This window comes from Choloepus didactylus, assembly GCF_015220235.1.
Source record: "Choloepus didactylus isolate mChoDid1 chromosome 26 unlocalized genomic scaffold, mChoDid1.pri SUPER_26_unloc5, whole genome shotgun sequence".
NCBI classification, from domain to species: Eukaryota; Metazoa; Chordata; class Mammalia; order Pilosa; family Megalonychidae; genus Choloepus; species Choloepus didactylus.
Window position 1 is genome coordinate 226,403 of NW_023637618.1, and position 25,287 is coordinate 251,689.

Sequence of the window (25,287 nt, forward strand, 5' to 3'; positions counted from 1 at the left end):
ATTCTTCATACAATCTTCGTCTGAGACTTCTGCAGTCAGTTCTTTGCAAAGCCAAGCTGTATCCATTAACAGCCTGTCTCTAGGAGCCTAAACACTAATCAGTGGCAATTAAAAGTTTCATCAGGCACTATTAAAACTTTCAAAGTCAATGAGTTGGAGTAGCAGTGGCAAATGAGTGGCAATGGGGATTGTTAAATAGTTGCTGTTTGCAAGATACATCAGCAGTAGGAGTTTGCAAATTAAGATTTCTCCTGCGACACCAAGTCACTGGGAAACTCATTTAATCACATCCCTAAATAATTAGAAGCCCTGTGACTTCATTAAGAACCAAAAATAAGTGCTTGCACCATGTGCAGGTATATGACAGCAGGGACATGCAAAGTTGTTTTCTAGTTCAGACTCAGAAAAATGTGACATTTTTATTGAGCTAAGAAAAAAAAAATCCCTATAATAATTTTGTGACTGTGCTCTCATTAGGAGCCACCTGAGAGCTCAGGAAGCACAGAGCTCTCATAAAGTATCCTGTTATTTCCATCTCCTCTTCAATAAAAGCTTTATAATAAAACTAACATAATGAAACTTAGTACTCTTTAGCCCTTTAACCTGGAACTTCTCAGTAACATTATACACATTAAGGCTAAGATGAACCTTTAACCAAAAATATCAGGATGGCAGAGATCTGTATAACTTAAACTGGATAGATTTTCCAAAGGAAATCATGTCCAAGTTTCTTTGGAGGTAGGCTTGGAAAGGAGGCATGTAGAAGGAATAGGGGAATAGGTCACCTTTTAGGCATTCTTCGATGGGAAGTAATATGCCCATTCAGCCTCTGGTGATACTCTCTTGCACCAGATGTCATAACTGCTGGGTTTAGCCTCTGATACAGATGCTGAGCTCTAAACTGCCTTAACAGGAACTTGAGTTTTTATTGAAGCAGGAAGATGTCACTCATTTCATTTACAAATGGGTACTGAGTTCCTACAAAGTACAAAGCCCTGAGAAAAGTACTGAGAGGGATACAATGTTAAATCACTTGAAACCCTAACTTCAAGAACTTCTGCTTCAGTAGAAAAGATAATGCAAGTTCTTCAGCATTGATAATGCAAGGTGTAGAGAGGAAGGTTGTTCTGGTTTGCTTAAGCTGCCATTATGCAAAATACCAGAAATGGACTGACTTTTATAAAGGGGATTTACTAGGTTACAAATTTACAGTTCTAAGGTCATAAAAGTTCCAAACTAAGGCATCAACAAGAGGTTACCTTAACTGAAGAAAGGTTGATGGCATCCGGAACACCTCTGTCAGCTGGGAAGGCATATGGCTGGTGTCTGCTGGTCCTTTGCAACTGGTTTCTGGCTTCCAAATGGCTTTCTCCAAAATGTTTCTAGGCTTCTGTCTCTCTTAGCTCCTCTCTCACAGCTTCTGTGCATCCTTGCTTGTTCTCCAAGGGTGTTTCTCTCTAAGCATCTGGGGATCCTCTCTTAGCTTCTTTGGGGCAAACTCTGGGCTTTGTCTCTTAGCTTAGCATCTCCAAACATCTTTCTGTCTGCATCTCCAAGCATCTCCAATCATCTATGTCAGCTCTTAGCTTCTCTGGGGGGCAAACGGTGGATTACATATCTTAGCTTCTCTCCAAAATGTCTCTCTCAGCTTCTCTGAGCTCCTTCTTTTCTTGAACTCTCAGCTCTCTTAAGGAATCCAGTGATCTAATTAAGACCCACCCTGAATGGGTGGGGTCTCACCTCCATGGAAATAATCTAATCAAAAGGTCTCACCCAAAATGATTGGACTAAAAGAGCATGGCTCTTCTGGGATCCATAACAATTTCAAACCAGCACAAGGGTGCTTGTAAAATATGTAATAGATACCTGGAAGATTATAGAAAACACTGTTAAAGTTGTCTGGAAAAGGTAGCTGAGGGCTAGACAAAAGAAGGAGTTTGTCTTTAAAAAAATAATCATGACTTCCATAGCTTTTACTATGTGCCAAGAACCATTCCAGGGGCTTTATTTCAAGGTGTGTTGAGCTATCATGTGCTACAAAATTGAAGCTTCCTACCTTTGCCTCTTAAAAATGTTTTATCTATAGTATAACACATGTACACTCAAGTATATAATATACAGCATGATAATCTACCACAAAGGAAACACTTATGTAACCACAACCCAGGTTAAAAAAATTAGAACATTGTTAACACCTCCACTAGTTCTTCTTGGGCCGTCTTGCAATCACTACTCTTTCTGTACACTTTAAAAGTAACCATTATCCTATCTAATGCCTGTTTTTGAACTATGGATAAACAGAATGTTACAGTATTTATCCTTTTGCAGCTAACATTTTCCCCTCAGCATTATGTGAGATTCTTTCATGTTGCTATGTACAGCTGTAGTGCCATTAATTTCATTACCAAAATGTATTTAATTGTATAAATATTCTACAACTTATTTATCCATTCTTTTGTTGAACATTCATGTTGTTTTCCATTTGGGGGCATTGTTACAAATAATGCAGCTATGAACATTCTTGTAGTCCCTCTGTTGGGTATCTACCTAAGAGAAGAAATACATGGTAATAAAGTATGCATGACTTCAGCTGCTAAATGGTTTTACACTTTACATTCACACCAGCAATGTGTGAGAAGTCCCATTGTTTCACATCCTCACTAGCTTTTGGTATTGTCCCACCTTTTTTCACTTTATCCATTCCGGTGCATGTATAGTAGTGTTTTATTGTGGTTCTTAATTTGCAAGCCCCTGACCCTAAAGATACTAAATAACTTTCCAAATGGCCATTCAGAGACCCTCTCTTGTCTATTCAAGACTTTGACTTATTTTTAAAAGTTATATTGCCTATCTCTTCTTTAGTGTGCATTTTCTATAAATGAAGACATTCTCCTACATAATTACAATATAAGCATCACAATCAGGAAATTAACACTGATAAATTATTATCATCAGATCCTTGGGTCCCATTCAAGATTTGCCTCTTGCCCAATAATGTCTTCTCTAGAAAAAGGATCCACTTCATAATTATGTGCAGAATTTAGTTTCCAGTCTATTTAGTCTGCTTCAATCTGGAATGGCTCCTCAGCATTTCTTTGGTTTCTATGACCTTACTCATATGAAGATTGCAGGCCAGTTACTGTATAAAATATTCTGTTTGTAAGATTTTTCCTCATAATTAGATTCAGGTTATCCATTTTTGATAGGAATAACACAGAAGTAGTGCAATGTCCTTCTTATTGCACCCTATAAGGTAGCACATAATTTTTATTTGTCCCATTCTGGATAATGTTCATTTAAAACACTTGATTAAGGGGTGACAGTGTGATTGTGAAGACCTTGTGGATCACACCCCCTTTATCTAGTGTATGGATGAGTGGAGGAATGGGGATAAAAACTAAAGGACAAAGGGGGTGCAATGGGGGGATGATTTGGGTGTTCTTTTTTCACTTTTATTTTTTATTCTTGTTCTGGTTCTTTCTGATGTAAGGAAAATGTTCAGAGATAGATTGTGGTGATGAACACATAACTATGTTATCATACTGTGGACAGTGGATTGTATACCATGGATGATTGTATGGTGTGTGAATGTATTTCAATAAAACTGAATTTAACAACAACAACAAAAAAACACTTGATTAAGGTGGAGTTTGCCAGTCTTCTCCACTCAAAAGCTACTTTTTGCCCAAGTAATTAATAAATATTTCTGGGAAAGAACTTGGAAACTATGAAAATATCTCATTCCTCATCAAATTTTCAATTTAGTCAACTTATCACTATGGACTCATAATTTCCTATTTTATCAATGGATTATAATTTGTTGTTACTGTTTTTATTTTGATTCTCAAATTTTATGAGATGTGGACAGTGGGAGTCCCTTCAAGCTGGTTTCTGTATCTCCAGTATTTTTATAGCACCTCCTTCCCTTCTGACATAAAAAGATGTTCCAGGCTAATCATTTATTTTATCTACCTCAGTCTTGGAATAAGTTATTCCTCCAGGGAACTCTGATTCTTTTTAGTGGATAATGGTATTTAGAAGCCAGGATCTGGACAACAGGTGTGCTCATTGCTATTGGGATGTTTTTGCTCCCAAGTCTTCTCAGTGGATAGAGCTAGGGAAATTTGGAAGCCATCATCTTCTCCCTCACTCCTCCCCAAACAGTCACCAAATATTTTTAATTCTCCCACAGAAATATCTCCTAAAACCAATCACTCATTTTCATCCATTCTTCCATGAAGTAACTCCAGTAATATACCTCTAGAAATAGGTGTAGTTCTAGGACACTTCTAGCATGTTTTTACCTAACCTCTCTGCCATCAGTTTCTTCTCACTTAAATTTATTCACCACATGACCACAACAAGTTATTTACTTCAAAAGCAAATCTAGGGCCTCTACTTCCATGATTAATACCACGTTTGGTCCCCTGTTTGTTTCACAAAACACTTTCCAGACTAACTGTAACCTATGCCACCAGCCTAATCTCCTTCTGGTCTACTCTGCATTCCAACCACACTGAACTCTTTGCAGTCTTTCAAACACAATATCCTTTCATGATTCTTTCCCATTGTATATGTGCTTTCCTTCTTTCTGGAATGTAATCCCATCTCCTCTTCTACTTCCTAGACCTTCTTCACCTAGGAAACATTTCCAAAGATCAAGTTAAAAAATAATTTCCTATTTGAAGTCATTCCCAGTGTGCTCAATTAATATTTGCTAAATGAACAGAAGTTTCCAAATGAGAAATGTGGATAGGACCCCTTGTTCAGCAATAACATTATTCAGAACAGTTGAAGAAACATCTCCTGAGGTAACTGATAAAAATTTTTACTAAGGAAGACTAGAGAGTAAATGTGAAAAAAACTGTTAAAATTCCTTTCTTAAAATGTATTTTTTAACTGATATGGATGTAAAATATGGCAACCCATAACACTCAAGAATCTATAGTAGCACTTCAGTTTCAAAAAAAATGGCAAAAGACTTCTCTCTTTGCAACTCAATTTGGTCTCTATTGGAGCCTCATAAGTTAGAATAAGTAAAATTTAAATAAATATGGCAATAAATCTCTTTAAATGCTGGTAGCCCAAACAAGATGGATATAATCTTCCAACTCTGCTATGTTTTAGATGTACTTCTATTCAACTGTCACAGTGGTAGTAGTGATTGACAGAAACACACCATCAGACAAGACTCAAGAATGCAAGTCCTTTCAGTGAAGGCAAAGTTTACAACTTATCTGCCCACAAGCAGCTACTCAGAACAGGAGACATAGTCCCACGCCTGAGCAGAGGGTGAAGTTTCTCATGCCATCAAGTACAAAAGAGGGAGTCCAGCTGCTAACAACCCTTCTGGTTAATATGAAGATCCCATTAGGTTATTCTAGAAACCTCCACCCTCCCATTCTTAGAAGGTTCTCAAATTGTCCTGGCTTTCCCAGCTTTTCTTGAGACCTTGGATACTATGCTTACTATGCAATAGGTGCAAGTAAGTAGTACAAAACAGTCCCTGCCCAAACCTGAATGTTCACCATGAGAATGAGTAAAACAAGGGTCATTTTTCTAGATGCATGGCAGGGCCTGGGTTCATTTCTTGCAACCTTTTAGCACTATCTCAATTAGAGGCCTGGGAAAAACAGTGCATTACACCCATCCTTAGTGGTATAGCCATCTTGAGTTTTGGAAAGGCTGTTTTTGCTGCATTTAATAGTTCTGGACACATCTGGGGTAGCTATGTGTCAGAGCTAGTATATTGTATTGAGAATCATTTTGAAGAAGAATTTGTGCAATAGTATGTTTCACAGGAGGTGCCCACCAGATTGGTAGATGTGCCTGTTGTTTTTTTCACTTATCCTCAAAGTTGATACCTTTTTTGAAAGATTATTTGGGACATTCACATTTAAGGGGCATAACCCTTTCAGTTATATATGATAGAAACCCAACACACACTGGCTTAATAAAAATGGGAGGCTTTTACTTTTAGCTAAAATTATAGCAAAATTTATGAGAAGTTGAGTCCAAGGCTTAAATGTCATCAGATCTCTATATGGCTTACAGTTCTTTCCTCTGTGTCAGCTTTGTTCTAAGACAGACCTTCCCCTGCCCCAACTGATAACCCTTCAGAGCTCCAGGATTATATCTTATCAGATAAGAGAAAAGACTCTCTCTTCCATACCTCCAACAGAAGTCTTGGGTAGGGTTCTTACTGGTATGAAATTGGGGGACTCACACTTCCTGATCTTAAAACTTATTACAAAGCCACAATAATCAAAACAGCATGGTACTGGCACAAAGACAGAGATATAGACCAATGGAATCAAATGTAGAACTCATAAATCAACTCTTACATTATGGTCAACTAATTTTTGAAAATGCAGCAAAAACAACTAGATTAGGGAAGAACAGTCTCCTCAACAAATGGTGCTGGGAACACTGGATCTCCTCAAACCTTATACAAAAATCAACTCAAAATGGATCAAAGACCTAGAACAACTGAACTCCCAGGACGGAATGTATGGAAGCATTATTAGAAACTTGTGTTAGGCAATGATTTCTTAGACTTTACACCCAAAAGGACTTTATCATGAAAATAAAACAACAACCTAAACAATGGGAGAAAATATTTGGAAACCACATATCCAATAAAGCATTAATATCCAGAATACATAAAGAAATCCTTCAACTTAAAACAAAAAGACAAATGACCCAATTAAATATTGGGCAAAAGACTTGAAGAGGTCTCTCCAAAGAAGATATACAAATGCCCAGAAAGCACATGAAAAGTTGCTCAACGTCATTAGCCATCAGGGAAATACAAATCCAAACCATAATGGGATACCATTTCACACCCATTAGAAGGGCTGCTATTAAAAAGACAAACAAACAAACAGAAAATAGCAAGTGTTGGAGAGGATGTGGAGAAATAGGAACACTCATTCATTGCTAGTGGCAATGTAAAATTGTGCAGCCACTGTGGAAGACACTTTGGTGATTCCTCAGAAATCTAAGTATAGAACTACCATGTGACCCAGCAATCCCACTACTAGATATATACCCAAAAGAATTGAAAGCAAGGACTCAAACAGATATTGGAACACTGAGGCTCATAGCAGCATTATTCACAATTGCCAAAAGATGAAAGCAACCCAATTGTTCATCAACTGATGAATGGACAAATGAAATGTGGTAAATGCATACAATGGAGTATTATTTAGCCATAAAAAGGAATGAAGTCCTGATACATGCAATAACATGGATGAATCTTAAAGACATCATATTGAGTGAAATAAGCCAGAAAAGGGGACAAATATTGTATGATATCACTGATTTTAAACAATTAGCATAAGCAAACTCATAGAGTCAGAATCTAGATTATAAGTTACCAGGGGACAGGGTGGGGACAGGGAACGGGAAGTTAAGGCTTAAAATGTACAGGGTTCCTATTAAGAATTATGAAAATATTTTCATAATGGATGGTGGTTATAGTTACACAACATTGTGAACATAATTAACAGCACTGAAATATATATATATGAATTTGATTAAAAGGGGAAAGGTTAGATTGTATATATGGTAAGCAATTTTAAAAATCCATGGGACTATAGTATGCAAACAGTGAACCCTAAGTTAAACCATGGACTTTTGTTAATAGCAAAATTATTAAAATGTGGTATCATGAATTGTAACAAATATTCCGCACCAATGCAAGATGTCTGTGATGGGTTGGTACATGGGAGTCCTTTATTTTATGCCTGATTATTCTATAGACACACAACTTCTCTAGTGAATAAAAAAGAGAGAGAAGCCAGGAGTGACTGCCGTGTGCATTGCCATATGACAGAAAAGCCAAGGACTAAGGTTCACTGGCAGCCAGCCCCAGAACACTATAGTCTTCTGGGAAAAATCACTATTTGATGACACCTTGATTTTGGCTTTCTCTTATCCTCAAAACTGTTAGCCAATAAATTCCCCTTTTTAAACCAACCCATTGTATGGTATTTGCTTTAGCAATGAGAAAACTGAAACAACAGGGTTGGTGTTCCTATTGGGAAGGCAAAACTGAACCACAAGGAAAAGAAAGCATACTGCCTCATGTCTCTGGTGGTAATATCCATTACAGGGTCTGCTACTAGGACTGTGCTTGTTTTTAAAAATGTGTTGTTAACAATGTTAAGAAACAAATGTGCTTTTCTGGCAGTTTACAATAAGATTGGAAAGAAGTGAGAGCATGAGAACCAGAGAAACAAGGAGAGATGGTGGAAAATGAGAAAGAAATTCATTCTCTTTCTCTACCCCACCAAATCCACCACACTGTTTGTTTCAATAAAGAACAATTAACAAATTAACAGAAATAAAACTATGTAATCATGATTATTGAAAATCCTGAGGAATCCACAAAGATTTAGAGCTTATGAGTTCAGCAAGATTGTAGAGGTCAATCAATTATATTTCTATACACTAGCATTGAACAATCCAAAAATGAACTTAAGAAAATACCATTTACAATAGCATCAAAAAGAATAACATATTTAAGAAAAAATTTAATAAAAGAAGTGCAAGACTTGCACACTGAGAACTACAAAACATCTTTGAAAGAAATTAAGGAAGACCTAAATAAATGGAAGACATCTTCTATTTGTGGATCAAAAGAATTAATATTGTTAAATGGTTAAGACTCCCCAAATTGATCTAGAGATTCAACTCAATCCCTATCAAAATCCCACCTATTTTTTATTTTCAAAAACTGTCAAACTGATCTAAAAATTCATGTGTAATCACAAGGGACACAGAATAGTCAAAACAATCTTGAAAAAGAAGAACAAAGTTAGAGGACTTACACTTCTTGATTTCTGAACTTAAAATACAGGTACAGTAATCAAGGCATATAGATCAATGACTAGAATTGAGAGTTCAGAAATAAACCCCAAGGTGCCAAGACAATTCAATGGCAAAAGAAAAGTCTTTTCAACAAAGGGTGCTGGGATAATTGGTTAGCCACATGCAAATGAATGAATCTGGACACATACGTTATACCATATTCAAAAATTAACTTAAATTGAATTGATGACTTAAGTGTCAGAGCTAAAACCATGAAACTTTTAGAAGAAAATGCAGATGTAAATATTTGGGGCCTTGAATTATGTGGTGGATTCTTTAATAAGACAGCCACACAAAGAATCTGAATAGACATGTCTCCAAAGAAGATACACAAATGACCAATACGCACATGAAAAGATGCTCAACATCATTAGCCATCAGGGACAAGTAAATCATAACCACAACAGTGAAATGCCACTTTACACTCACAAGGATGGCTATAATAAAAAAGACAATAACAATTATTGGCAAAGATGTGGAGAAATTGGAAACCTGATACAGTGCTGGTGGGAGTATAAAATGTTACAGCTGATTTGGAAAATAATCTGGAAGCTTCTTAAAAGATTAAACATACAGTTACCCTATGACTCAGAAATTCCACTCCTAGATATATGTATATCCAAGAGAAACGAAAACATATGTCCACACAAAAACTCATACATTAATGTTGATAGCAGCATTATTCATAATAGCCAAAAAGTGAAAACAACCTAAATGTTCATTAACTGATGAACTGATAAACAAAATGTGATATATTCATACCATAGAATATTGATATATCATGGATAAATCATAAAAGCATCATGCTAAGCAAAAGAAGTCAGACATGAAAGACCACATAGTATAGGATTCAATTAATATGAAATGCCAGAATAAGCAAATCCATAGAGATAGGAAGTAAATTAGTGGTTACCAGTGACTGGGGAAATGGAAATTGATTGCCAATAGGTATGGGTTTCTTTTTAGGTGGATGAAAAGTTCTGGAATTAGACAGTGATGATGGTAACACAACCTGGTTAATGTACTAAAAACCAGTGAATTGTACACTTTAAAAGGTGAATTTTATGATATGTGAATTATATCTTAATAATTTATAAAAAGAACAATTAACAGCCCTTGAATTAGGTGAGGAGGGGTTAAGCAAACCAATTGTTTGGTTACATTGTCTGGTTATTTGACTGGATCATACTGGATTGGTTGGTCAGTTTTGTCAAAACAGTCAGTTCAGCAGCCCCACATAGCTTCAGTCAGAGGTAGAAGAGAGAAGGATCATCTTCTGTCTTGGCTGCCTATTTGACTGTAAGCAATAATGGCCAAGGCTGTCTCTTTTTATTGCACTTGTAAATATGCACCAAGGCTCTCAAATAATGGACAGAGCCAATAAACATAATGAATAGATTAATAATAAAACCAAATCATGAAAGGAAAAGAGCAAATGACTGGCGTGCACTGTTGTCAGAACAAATTCATCGAAGTGAGAAAAACAGCCTGTTGGATTCAGCTGCTAAGGAACAGCAATTTATTTAGAAAGCATCTGCCTTTCCAGAATGGATTATCTTATGATAAATGATGAATATGGATGCATGAAAATGGAGGGGGGCTGGTTAAACACTGCACCCAGGATATCTCAATTGATTCCTTTCAGAATTTTACAACCTGGCAGTGAATCAGCATCACTGTCAGGGTATTTTGCTTTTTCCATAGCAGTATGTAGCTGAAACACACTTTTATACCTTGACTTCCATATTATACTAGCTAATCCCAACCTACAAAGTGAAAGGAAAGACTATTCCTATTAGGATTTACTATTGAGTAGTTTTCACGTGGTTTCTGTCACTGATATATTTTATGGACCCAAAGCAATCATTATTCACCTTTCAACTCCAATATCCTCAATTGAAAAGGGGGATTCAAGAGCACACTCTTGGGTGATGAACATAGTGCCAGGCATGAGGTCTTTGCAAAACACAAAAGAAAAATGCAGCATAACATAAAATTAACAATAACCTTTTACTCACACACTCACCCTCAAGAAATGAGTGAAGTGGGGAGGCATGTCTGAACCTACTGGCCCTGCGTGGATAGAGAAGATGCCTCTCCTACCCTCCTGAGTTCTTTCATTTGTCTTTCTGCCCCTTAGAAAAGAGGGCAGAACGCTCAGCCTTGCCCAGTAGCCAGCCAAAGAAGCCTCCTCCCCATTCAGAGGAGACAGAATCATGAGGCAGACTTCTATTGGGTAGATTATTATCAAATCTCAATGTCTTCATCTGTACAACAGAGATAATAGTATCTAACCTACAGGAATATCTAAGCATTAAATGAGATAATATGTGGAGTGCTGAACATATACCACTCAGTAAACCTTAGTAATTGCTATTGACATTATTATCTTTTCTTATTGAAGTATTCTCCCTACATAAATGGACAAGGAGAGAGATTGAATTACTAGTTTACAATATTAAGAGAGAGTCTAAACAAGGAGTGATTCTCTACTGGTAACTTTTAACTGTAATCTGAAAATATGGAATTCTATTGAATTAATGAGGGAAAAGGGTTTTCTTTCTGGAATTCATTCCTCTGAATTCTTTTGGCTCAGTTTAACAACCCTAAAGGCAGGTTGAGGTGGCTGTGAAAATCCTGTGGTTGGGTCCTCCAGTGGCTGCTCCAAGAGCAGAACGTTGAATGTAGAAGAGTTGGTAGGAGGGAGCTTTCCATATGGCCACTCCGTGTAGGAAGGTAGCTGAACAATCCTGGCTGCAGAGGAGGCTGATCCCAAGGGTGGTTCCAGGATTCATTGATTTAATGGCTCAACTGAACATTTTGCTGGTAGCCTTTGTGCTTTTGTGCTTTTGGAGTTGGGGAGAAAAATGACATAAGCACCAGAAGAAAAGCTGCAATGTGACTGTGTCACATGGGTGTTCATTTTGCTTTTTTTCATGGAGAACTGTGGTGAGATGGAATGACTGATTTTACCTGTTGCTGTTTTTGTAAAGCATTGTTAAAATTTCAGTTTACAAGGCTTGTTTTTTTAAAAGCTTGTCCTCTGTGAGAAGGAACTGGTTCCTTTAACAAGAAATACTTTGTTTCTACAACTAATTCATGGAGTCACTGCTATTTTTATGCAAAAATTAAGGGCTTCCTAGTGAGAAAAAGCTGTTTCTAAAGAATAGCAGCTTTTCTTTTGTGAAGAAGGTAAAATATTACTCCGTTATTAAAAAGGGAGTCACAGAGACTCACGCTGCTGACACAGCCAACATAACTAATTGTTCTCTTTCCATGTATGCTGTTTATAAGAAGTAAAACAGTAGCAGATGGCCAGAGGACAAGTCCAGCCTGGCTTGTTACTTAGTATAATAGTCAAACACAGTAAATAAGTCACCTGTGGCTGTGACTGAAAAAAGTTGTGGTATGTAGGGAAACCTCTGATACCAAGATAGCCTAAAATCCATGATTTATCTCAATAAGATATTCCAGTAATTATAGCAATATGAGAAAGCTCTCCAAAGCCTGAGGACACAAATCAGGGTTAGACTGAGCTGTGATAGAAAACTATGTAAGAAAGATTCCTGATTTTACCTAAGCGCTTGACTTTGAATCTTTTCTTTTCATATGTTTACTTTATATCATTTTAAATGGTTGCTTTTTCATGTTAGAAATTTAAACAAGGAACTTTGTTTTTTATTTTTAAAATGAAGAATAGTGTAATAGAAATCATGCCAACCCCATACAGAGAATTCCAAATACCCTTACCTCCCCAGATAACCAGTGTGATGGTTAGGTTTATGTGTCAACTGGGCCAGGTAATGCTGCCCAATTGTCTGGTCAAGCAAGCACTGGCCTATCTGCTGCTTTAGGATATTTTGTGGACTTAAATAATCAGCAAATGGATTGTGTCTATGGCTGATTGCATCTACAATCAACTAAAGGGAGTGTCTTCTGCAGTGACAGATTTTAAATCCAATCAGTTTGAAGGCTTTAAAAGGAAAAGTGATGACTTCAGCAGTCAGAAGAGAAAATTTTCATCTCTACTTCAGCTAGCCAGACTTTCCTGGGGAATTAATTGAAAACCTTCATCAGAGTTGCCAGCTTGCAGCCTACCCTATGGAATTTGGACTCAGGCATCCTCACGGTTGTGAGACAGTTTTATAAAATCTCATATTTACAGATATCTCCTGTTGGTTCTGTTTCCCTAGAGAACCCTGACTAATACACCCAGGTACATCAATTTTAACATTTTGCCACATTTACTGTATCAGTCTATCATTCTATCTATCTATCTATCTACCTACCCACTTTCTGAGGACTTGAGTGTAGGTTGTGTATATCATGCTCCTTGAACACTTACTACAGCCATGTACATTTCCTAAGAAACAATGCTATTCGCTTATGTAGCCACCTTAATTGTAGTTATAAAAATCAAGAAATTTAACATTGATATAAAGCTTACAGTCTATGTTCCAATTTTTTCATATGGCCCTTTGAGCCTTTCTCCTTCATTGTTAGATCTCTTCCAAGATCACGTATTGCATTTAATTGTCATCATCTCTGTGGTTGTTCTCTATTTTATTTGTAAATTGTGGGAACATATATACAACATACAGCTTCCCATCTCAACCTCTCCCAAGCATACCATGCAATGGGATTAATCACATTTTCAAAATTGTGGTACTCTCACCACCTTCCTGTACTAAAACTTTCCTATCTCCCCGAACAGAAACCCTACATGCATTATGCATTCACTCCCCATTCCCCTGTCCTCCACTCCTGGCAACCTGTATTCCAATTTATGTCTCTATTAGCTTGCATATGTTCTGATAATTTCTTTGTAGTTACCATGGGGTTTAAATTTAGCATCCTAAATCTATAACAATTTCATTTGCTTTGATACCAACTCAACTTCAATAGTATACACAAATTATGTTATTATACACCTCCATCCCTCAATTTTTATGTAGTTCTTGTCACAAATTACGTGTTTATACATTATGAGTCTAAAGCCACTGATTTATCATTATCTTTCATACATTCACCTTTTAGATCCTGTAAGAAGTAAAAAGTGGAGTTACAACCCCAAAATACAATACTACTGACATTTATATTTATTCATGCCATTACCCTCACTGGAGATCTTTATTTCTTTATGTTGCTTTGATCTATTGTCTGTTTTCCTTTCTTTTCAACCTGCAAGCTCTCTTTAGCATCTCTTGTAGTATTGGATTAATGCAAATGAAGTCTGTCAGCTTTTGTTTATAAGGGAATGTCTTAATCCTGTCCTCATTTTTGAAAGACAGTTTTGCTATATATAGAATTCTTGGTTGGCAATACATATTTGCTTTCAGCACTTTAAATGTGTCATCCCACTACCTTCCAGCCTCCATGGTTTCTGATGAGATCTCAGCATGTAATCTTATTGAGGGTGACACATTGCTTCCCTCTTGCAGTTTCAGAATTCCCTCTTTATTGTCAGCATTCAACAGTTTGATTATAATATTCTGTGGTGTGGTCTGTTTGGGTTTATCTGTTTGGAGTTCATTATGTGTCTTGGATGTAGGTATTCCTGTCTTTCATTAAATTTGGGAGTTTTGAGCCATTATTTCTTTGAATATTCTCTCTTTCTTCTCCTTCTGGGATTTCTACAACATGTATATTGGTATGCTTGATGGTGTCCCACAGTTTCCTCAGGCTCTGTTCACTTTTCTTCATTTTTGATTCTTTCTTCTTCTCAGACTGATTTCAGTGGTCTTATCTTCAAGTTTATTGATTCTTTCTTCTGCTAGCTCCAGTCTGCTGTTGAACAATTCTAGAGAATTTTTAAACTTCTGTTACTGTGGTGATTTAGTTCCCTAAGCTGTTAAAGCAAATACATTGAAATGCACTTGCCTAAACAATGGGGATTTATAAGCTTACAGTTTTCAGGCCAAGAAAAATATCCAAATCAAGTCATCATCACAGTGATGCTTTCTTCCTGAAGACCAGCTGCTGGCAATTCTCAGCTCCTCTGCCACATTGCAAGGTACATGGCAGCATCATTTGTCTCTCCCTTCTCTTCTGTGTTTCATTGCTTTCAGCTTCTTGCTTCTGTGGTGTCTCTCTCTCTCTCTCTCTCTCTCTCTCTCTCCTCGCGCTCTCTCTCTCTCTCTCTTTCTCTACCCCTCCTCTGTATTCATTCTATTTATAAAGGACTTCAAGTAATAGGATTAAGTGCCATCCTTAACTGAATTAGCCTGATCAAAAGCTCCTGCTTACAATGGGTTTACATCCACAGGAACAGATTTGAATTAAGAGCTTGTTTTTCTGGGGTACTTATAGCTTCAAACTACCTCATGTGGTCTTTACATCTGTTCTGGTTCCTTTTCATAATTTTTATCTCTCTATTAATATTCTCTTTGTGTTCATCTATCATTTTCCTGATTCCTTCAGTTCTTTTTCCATGTTTTCCTTTAGCTCTTTGAACATATTTAGGATCATTTTTTAAAAGACTTTTACTTATTTGTCCCAGGTCTGGTCTTTCTCATTGGTTTATAATGCTTTAATCTTGCCCTTTCCTGGGCTATCACTTCTTATTTCTTTGTATATTTTGTAACCTTTTGTTGCAACCTGGACATTTTGATATTTGAAAGTATTATTGTTTGTATTTAGACTCTGAGGCATCTTTTCCTTAAGATTGTATCCAGCTAGTGTTTTGGCAGTTTCCTTGAATGCCAGGTGCTATTAAAAAAAAGAAAAAGGAAAAAAAAGGAAATAAATTCCCCAGCTTTTGCAGAATGACTTGTGCAAGTGCTCTCCTTCAGGGCTTATCTTATAATGGATTTGGAGAATAGCTCCAGGCCAATGTATATTAGCCTCCCTGCATCTTGTCTTCGGCATGTGCTTGTGACCCTAGGAATTTCCCTGTTTACTGGATACAGATATCCCTCTACCCTAGGAAACAGTTTCCTCATGGTCCCAGGTACCTGTACTGTATGTCCTGCAGCCAGAAATCCCTTGCCCCAGGCAGCACGACTTCACTACTCTCCCTGTGTTCTGAGGAGAGCACTGTAAGCTGCTTTCAACACTGGGGCAAATTCTGAAATGGCAAATCCCTCTGGCTACCACCAGACAGACTGGTCCAGACATACATCCTCCAAGTATGTGCCCAAGGATTACTCTTTTCTCTCTAGAGCCAAGACCAGGGATCCACATTGGAAGCCTAGGCTGGCTTTGCACCAAGTTGTTGAGAGATGGGGAAAGAGCCAGCCAGGTGCCAAGAGATCCTACTGCTTTTAAGCAGTCTTTTTCTTGATTAGGAATTTGCTCTGTGTTCTAGTTTGCTATTGCTGCCAGAATGCAAAACACCAGAAATGGATTGGCTTTTATAAAAGGGGGTTTATTTGGTTACACAGTTACAGTCTTAAGGCCATAAAGTGTCCAAAGCAACACATCAGCAATTGGGTACTTTCACTGCAGGATGGCCAATGGTGTCCGGAAAACCTCTGCTAGCTGGGAAGGCACATGGCTGGTGTCTGCTCCAAAGTTCTGGTTTCAAAATGGCTTCCTCCCAGGATGTTCCCCTCTAGGCTGCAGTTCCTCAAAAATGTCACTCATAGTTGCATTTGTCCTCTCTCAGCTTCTCCGGAGCAAGAGTCTGCTTTCAACAGCCGTCTTCAAAATGTCTCTCATCTGCATCTCCTGTGCTTTCTTCAAAGTGTCCCTCTTGGCTGTGGCTCCTCTTCAAAATGTCACTCTCAGCAGCATTGAGTTCCCCTCTGCCCGTCACCTCATTTATATGGCTCCACTGATCAAGGCCCACCCAATGGGCAGGCCAACCTCCATGGAAATTATCCAATTAGAGTCATCACCCACAGTTGGGTGGGGCGCATCTCCACAGAAACACTCAAAGAATTACAATCTAATCAACACTGACAATGTCTGCCCACAAAAGATTACATCAAAGATAATGGCATTTCGGGGACACAATATATTCAAACTGGCACATTCTGTTACTACATTATTTAAACCGTTTTCTAGAGTTTTGAGAAAGATGTTTCTGTCAGTTCTTGCTGGTTGTTCAAAGCTTCTGTAGGGGCATAGAGCCCTGAAACATCTCACTATGTCATCTTGATATGGCACAGCCACAATGTGCTTCAGCATTTCTTGAATTCATCTTGGACTGACTCTTTCAACTTGCCTCTGCCTCCTACCCCAACCTCCTATCCCCTACATTCCTTGCTGCTTTGGCCTCTCAGAGGAAGGCTTAGTGATATCACTCCTTCATACCTATCCTGGCATCTATTTGAGGCCTATTTATTTATCTCTTGGAATTTTAAATGTGTCCTGAATTATGGAAAACTGGCAATCAGTATGTTCTAAGCTCTGCTTAGGGGAAGACTATTCACTTATTCAACAAATGTTTATAGAATTTCTGACATGACTGGATCTAATACTGTTCTAGCTGCTGGGAATGCATAGATATTAAGGCCATAAGTAATGTCCTCTCTGTACCAGTGTACCTTGAATTAGATACTATATATAAAAACAGCCAGAAAGAACTACAAAGCCTTTAGTTTTGAGGGGTTTAAAGTCTATAGTTAAGACTGACAATGAACCAAAATTATCATAAGGTGGATAAACTTGAAGATAGGGGAATCACACTGCAATGGAAGAACATAGCAAGGGAAACTGACCCAGGAGGAGAATTAGGGAAAACTTCCCAGGGGTAAGAGACATTTTAGTAAGACCCAAAGGGTGATTAGAAGTTATGGTGAAGAAGAGAGTAAAGAGAATATCAGGCAAAGGAAACAGCATATGGAAAGTCCAAGGTAAAAGAACTCCAGGGTTGGGAGAATGGGGCAGAGAAAGTTCCCTGAATAAGTATAATAATAAAAAGGGGTAAGGGGGATTTGGTAGAAGGATACAAGTGCTTCTCATTGAACCCAAGGATAAGAATGCATCTGGACCTTAGAAAGAAGCCAGAATCAAGAACTATTAGCAGGACTTTGCTTCTTTATACCCATTTTTTTCACACTTGTCTTCATATACAACTACTTTTCTCTGATTCTTTGTCCACAGGGTGGACATAGGTCCCAAGTTTATACTTTTATTTCTGACCAACTTGCTAATTCATACCCATTTCCAAAATCCCAAGAGGAAATCTGACAGTCATGCTTGAGTAGGTGTCCACCATTGCACCTTTTTTTGCTCTTAAAGCCACACACAGTTCTTTCTCAGTTCTATCTTACAGCTCTTCAAGCATTGAAAGCAACTTTCATGTTATATGGGTGTGACTATCCTCCATTCCTTATAAGTTTTCAGAGAAAATGTCTCCTGAGATCCTAGATCTCTCTTCTGGGGATCTGGTTGGTCAAAATTTCACATAAATAAGGCAGCCTAGAATGAACCCCACACAACAGTGAAGTAAAACCAGCCCAGAGTAGAGCTGGGCAAGGCTTCAGTTCATGTTCTTATGACCACTTAGCTTTTCTGATAATGGTTTCATTGATTCTGATTTAACGTATAGTCAACTGAAACACTTACATCTTCTTATATAAGTAGCAGTGGAGTCCAATCTTACCCATCTAGAACTTGTACAGCTGGGTTGGAGACCAAGTAAATGGCTTTACATTTATGCCTATTAATTACCTATCCGTGTTGATCAAGCCTATCGAGCCTATTGAGATGTTTTTTAATCCTGGTTCCATTAGGAATAATGTTAGTGCTTCCCTCAGGCATTAATATGGGGATTATGTGAAATAAGGCATGCAAAGCATTTTAAATGACCTTCATGTAGTAGGGACTCAATAAATAGCAATCCATTTTATTATTACAGCCAACATGAAGATGAATTAAGTTAGGTGAACTCCAGGTTCTTTACAAGTTCTGGCATTCTGGGCTTGTATTAACTTTTAGGGTAAACAAATCATTGGAACTCCTGATTCTCAATTAAATATATATATTTTTTGTTGCGTTTAATATTTTTCTTTGTTGCAAATTTTTATACCATGGTTTGAAACCATAAAAAGGAGTAGAAGTAACTTAGGTCAAAAGGCCAAAACATTCCTCATCCTTCTCAACTATGCTAGCCAAGTGATGTAACCACTAAGATTGTCAGACAAATAAGTGCCACCAGCAGTCAGTTCCTCAATAATGGAAAAGGACATGCTGAGAAAATATAGGAAGAAGCATCCACTGAGAATGATTAAGAAGTGGCAATTTCAATGCCAGGGATGAGATTGGCAACTTTCAGAATTAATTATTCTGGTACTACAATGAGAGATTAAGAAGCTACTAAGCATGAGACACTATATTAGTGCTCTGAAGCACAAAAAAATAAGCAAGTCATGATTCTTGCCTTCAAATTATTTACCAATTAATAGATAAAAGACAGGTCAAAGATAAATATAATAACGAATAGTTCAAACACTCCTTTTTCAACTGAGATTAAAGTCAATTAGCATCTTTGTAGCTTCACTTATTCATGAAAAGAATTGAGATTGAGGTGATAAGATGAATATTGACCAGATGTGGCACAAGCTTGAAAAGGGTTAACCTTGATATTGTGCTGTATGGTATGGTATTATTATATTTTATTCAGGAGATTCAGGGATGGCTAAACCTTGCCCCTGATCCATCACCTCTCCATTCACAACTCTGAGTTATAGACAGAGGAAAAAGTAAGTCAAAGTAAGGTAAAGTAACACTGTTCCATATTTATAAATTTGGCCCCAAATTCCCAATGCAAGTTTCCATTGGCCTATGCTGTACCCCCTAGAAAAGTTCTTTCTGTGGGTTAGGTTGGGTTGAATGGCCTGGAAACAAGCAGCGTGTTAGGCCTGCTCTTCTACCTTCCAAAAATCCAAATTCTCATCCCATATCCTTCAATATGGTGGGCAAAAAGGAAAAGGCAGTCTGTGCCCCCAATTCCTCACAGGGACTTGGCCTTTGCTGCCTGCCTTGAGTCTTTTCAATCCTAAGTGCTCAATTCTGACATTTGAGGGAGAAGAGAAGGAAAGATTACTAAGGCTGCCCCTGGAAGGAAGCTAAAGGGGAAAAGAGGAAACACCACATTCGTGTGTGCTAGGGCCATTCTCTACAAAATCTTCACATACTGGTAATTGATCAATCCAAATCTGGACTCCTCTTTAGGGAGAGGCTTCCTCTTGTCCTAAATCATCCTATGACAGTAGCAAGAGGAAGAAGGGCTGGATGAGAGAGCAGCCAAGAAGGGCTTTGACTTTCTTCTCATATTTCAAAAATTGCTCTTTTATATCGTAGAATTAATGATGTCTGTTTCCAACCTACCTTAAATTAACATTGGTGTGTCCATAACATAAAAAAAGAACTTAAAAAAAGACCTGTTGAGTTCTTTGAGGAAATACATAAGCTGTACTATGACTTAAGACTGAACATTACTTAGAATCTGAGAGATTAATTTTAAAGTTAGTAAGATAAGAAATGACTGAGCATTAAACTCTGTGCCAGCCATGATATCAGCAATTACTAATAAATTATATATTTATATTCTCATAATAACCCTGTGATTTAGGGATTATTATTAGAAAAATAAAAGATTTCACTTTCCATCACACTTTAGTTTCACACAAACATAGTTCCATTCATTCTTGTGGAAAACTATTTAACCTAAAACTTCTATGAGTGTAATTCTTAGAAATGTGAGGTATGTTTATGTTTCACAGGTCTGTTTGGTTTTACATATGTTTTATGTAACTTCTTTGCCAATACCCAGCCCTGAATAATTCTTTCTGTCTGTTTCTCCTCTGCTGTCACTCCCAGGTTTCTGAGAATTTCTGTACGTGGCCACAAAACTATGCTCCCAGGGTCCACTCTGAATCTGAGCAGTCTCCCCTCAGCTGAACTCTTACCAGTGTTCAGGCAAGGACTTTATTCATCTCTCGTTGACTCTCAGAAGCATTCCACAGTATCTATTCTAGGTTTTTCATCCTCTTAAGACACACCTCCCAATCTGCTCCTTCTCCAGACCCTGCTTCATTCTTAGCAGATGGTCATTCTACCAAAATATGGCTCCCCATTCTTTCAAATGGATGTTCCCCTGACTTCAATCCACAGAGACTCAGTCACCATGGCTAACCACTGCAGGCTTTGGTTCATTTCCTCAGAAATCTCAACTGGCAGTGATGGCTGAATCAGGGAACTTTTGCAAGGAAATGCTGGAGCTCTTGTACTAGGTGCTGAGTCTCAAGATACCTCTAACTTTAAATACCCAGAAAAAAACACATACATAAGCACAAAAGAAAGTGAAAAGGGGTCTAGAAACAGCAAACCTGTCCTGGTAGCTTCTTAAGGGAAGTGAATGAATCTGTGAATGAATAGAGGTAGAGGTCAGTTGTAATTTGAGAAACTGATCTCAAGAGACATTATATGCCTTTTTTCATTACTTCAAATATACATTAGGGTTTTGAACTTCAAGGAAGAAAATGAATCTGACATTGTTTCTTTCTTAACTATAACTTCAATGCTGATTTATGTTCAGCAAACATTTGTTGCTGCCCTCTTTGTGCCAGACACTGTGCTCAGTGATGGAAAATATTAAAACAATATAGAATCCACCCTAATGGGAGATAAATACACACTAGGGGAAAATACGAGTTTAAAATTAGACTTAGTTCAGCTCTTCCAGACACTTCTGTCACAAAGCACAAGCATTTCCAAGTCTAGATGGGAACACTTGCCTTAGTTTGCCAGAGCTACTATGACAAATACCATGCTATGGGTTGGCTTAAAAAGAAGCACTTACTGTCTCACCAATTTGAAGGCTAGAAGTCCAAAATCAAAGCATCAGCTAGACAATGATTTCTCTTGGAGTATGCACTATTCTGGTGCTGGCTTGCCACAATCCTTGAGTTTCCTTGGCTTTCATCTCTGTCACCCCTCCATGGTGATCTTTTCTCTCTCTGTCTCTGTTCTTCTGTTTACACTGACTTCCAGCTTCTTCTTTTGTGAACTTCTCTAACTATGATCAACTTTCTTCTATATATAAAGTACTCCAGTAATATGGATTAAGGACCATACTGATTCATTTGAGCCACAGCTTAACTAAAAACATTTCAAAAGATCCTATTTATAAATGGGTTCATATCCACACTCATTCAGAATAAGAATAAGAATATACCTTTTGAGGGGATACATAATTCGGTCTACCATACTCGTGAATTTGGAAAATGGTGTCCAACAAAAGTCCACTCAACCTTTACAGCACAAGTCAGTTCATTCTGTTTTGAATCCATTCACTGTGAGGCAGTGAACTCCCCTCTAAGGGATTCATCCTTCACAGTTCTTAGGAGTTTGAATTTCTTCTTCCCTTGTCATCCTTATCCTTACTTACACAGTAGATGAAGAAAAGCTCTCTCTTGACCAAAATTTGAGGATGATAATTTTAGGCTACACAACAAATAATGTAATAAAATATGGTTGTCCTGTAACCCAATAAGAAGAAAATACACAGGGAACTAGGAAAGGGGACAATTTATTTTGCCCTGGGGAGCTGGGAGATAAAAGGTTGGCAAAAGCTTCATAGAAGAGAAAATATGACCTATAATGTGTCCTCCTTTCCTCCTAGATGATATTTTAAATTGTAATCTCTGTTTTTGGAAAATTAAAAATGAAATTTCATATTACAAGAGCAACATGTGTTCACAGAAATTAGAAAATCACCACTGGGTGAGGGTGGGTGAGCATGAAGCATGAGAGGACACTGGTAGTAATTTTGAGCACAGGGGTTTTAGAAGCCATGTGATTGAAGGTAAGTCTCTGTTAAAATCAGGACTTTTATTTTTTAAGTACTCTAAAAACAACATTAAATGCAAATAGGAAAGTGGGAAGAAAGGGAAACTATCCAGAAAGCTGATTCCTTTATCATTTCAGTCTAGACTTGCCAAAGGATCTTTGTTAGGTTAGGGATTTAAGTATTAGTACTAAGGACTGTTTGGGATCAGAGTCTTGTTCCTCCTATCCCTCAGAAGGCAGCAAACAGTTGTTGATTCACTCTCCTTATCCCTTAAGCTTGCATTACTTAATTTCTTTCTTCCCATTAAATTATAATAAAAAGTCTCTTATTAGTTTCCTTAAAGGGTTTTGGAAAGATAAAGGAAGCTATCAAGTCCTAAGTGTGTCATAAACCTTGGGGACACCATAGCACTCAAATATTGGAGATGATGCCTAATGATATCATTGTTTAAAATGTCATACCCTGAAATCCCATAAAAGGTAACAGAAATTGGTTTGGGGATTTTACTACATTAAAACTTGTAAAGATGGCGTGAAAAGGGCTGCTGGTTTCTCTGATTTTCATAATTGGGCATTCCAATTATGAGGAAAAAAATAAAATAGTAGTCAAAACTCACAATTAGATGGCTCCATAAAGTGGAAGCCAAAACAAAGTTTTTAAAATTTAATAGGGCTGATGAAAGTTTCAAAATGGCGGCCTCCACTGACTGTCTTCTGCCGGACGATCCTCACCAGTGCTGCTGAGTGAACATCAGCTTTCCTCGCTTGTGAACCGGGACTAGATTAGGGTTTGGGAAGGGCAGTGGACTGCGATGGGGTAGGACTGATGAGATTTATGAAGAGTTTTCCCTCTCATGGTGTTTCATCATAAATACAACTGAGATATCAAGCCTTTTAGATTGTTGCTAGTGGACAAAAAAATGACATCTATTTCAAATTAACTACCTTCTCTGGGGTCCAAGAAGAATCTACTCTTTGCCATCTTCTCCAAGTTGAGTTTAGATTTTTTTACTGGACTGTGGTTGGGATGAGCACGTTTCTATGGATATTATAGATTCCCTGAGGAAGCATGTTCACCAGACTGATGCAGTACAATCATCTCACCCTGATCCTCTCCATCTTGGTGTCCTACCATATGCTGTTAGAAAGTTGGGTCTGAACTGTGCTATCTATGCAACTGTTTATAAATGGGACAGATGTTCATGTATGATCTTTATCAGTCTTGACAATACAGAAGATTTCATGCTCTTTACATTAGATGATGTGGATGCAGGCTTTGATAAAATACAGCAGCTAGAATTCTCTCAGATTGTGAATTTGAAAGGCAAAGGACATGGCTTGTCTATCACACCGCTGCCAGCCAGACATGTTAGGTGGAACGATATGGAAAATAGTCAAAGATGGAAAAGAAGAAATTATCTATGCAGTTGAGTTCAACCACAAGAGGGAAATCCATTTAAATGGATATTCCCTGGAAATGCTAAGTAGACCTCTCTACTAATCACAGATTTGTTTAATGCTACTTGTGTGAGCCTATACTAGATGAAAATAGAGGGATGAGGAACTTCTGACAAATGTTTTGGAAACACTTCAAGGTGATGGAAATGAATTAATAGCAGTGGACCCCTGCAGGCAGAGTTTTGGAACTTGCTAATTCTTGATCAAATTTGAAGAACTAAAGATGCAAAATTGGGTGTTTACTCATTGGCATTCCTAAATAGTGTGAGTTATAATGTGGTGGAGTTTTCTAAGTCCCAGGTAGAGTGGATGAGTGATCAATTGTTGAGATGTTTGAAGACGAAAGAAATAATCCATTTCAGTTTCATCATCTCTCTTATGTCATGGTCTTTCTGATCTGGCTCAAGTACCTTGCCCCAAAGTTGTACTCGCCAGCCAACCTGATCTCAAAAGTGGATTTTCAAGGGATCTCTTTATTTAGTGGTGTCAGGGCCTTAAAAACTCAATCATCCTAAGCTACTCCTGGGACTTTAGCACACTTCCTAACTGATAACCCTTCTGAAAAAAATCACAGAAATAGAGTTGTGGAAACATGTGAAGCTTGAAGGAAAGAACTTGAGGAATACTTGGAAAAAGAGAAGCTAAAGAAAGAAGCTGCTAAAAAACTTGAGGAATTAAAAGAACCACAGGATTTCTTCGTGCCAGAGATTTAAGCTACTGAAGAAGAAAAAAGCAAATTCAAGTCAGGCTTGACAAAAGGAGATGAGCCCATGGAACAGGATCAAAAGATGCTGAATTAGCTTAGATAGATGGTGTCTTAGACATGAGAATTTCCAAATTGGACATGGGAGCTGTTTTATAAGAAGGAAGACTGAAGGATGATGGAGAAGACTCAGAAATGCAAGTGGACACTCCTTCATAGTCTAGCATTATAACACAACAAAAGGCCATGAAATGTCTTTTTGAAGATGATGAGAAAGAAACAGGTGAAGGAAGTTAGACCATTAATACTTTGGAAACTTTGCCACCTCATGAGGTTCCTGGACATCAGTCCGTTTTAATGAATAAACTAAGACTTTCAGACTTCAAACAAGGTCTTTTATGGGAGAAGATTTGAGCTGATTTTGAAGGAGGTGTGTTTCTTTGCAACAATCAAGTTGCAGTCTGTAGAACTGAAACTGGATGCATTGGGTTAGAAGGTTGCCTTTGTCAAGA

At 37.7% G+C, this 25,287-nt stretch overlaps 1 pseudogene; it reads left to right on the forward strand.

The window, feature by feature from the left end:
• Nucleotides 1-23,512: 23,512 nt before the first annotated feature.
• Nucleotides 23,513-24,785, forward strand: LOC119525805 (annotated as a pseudogene).
• Nucleotides 24,786-25,287: the final 502 nt, after the last annotated feature.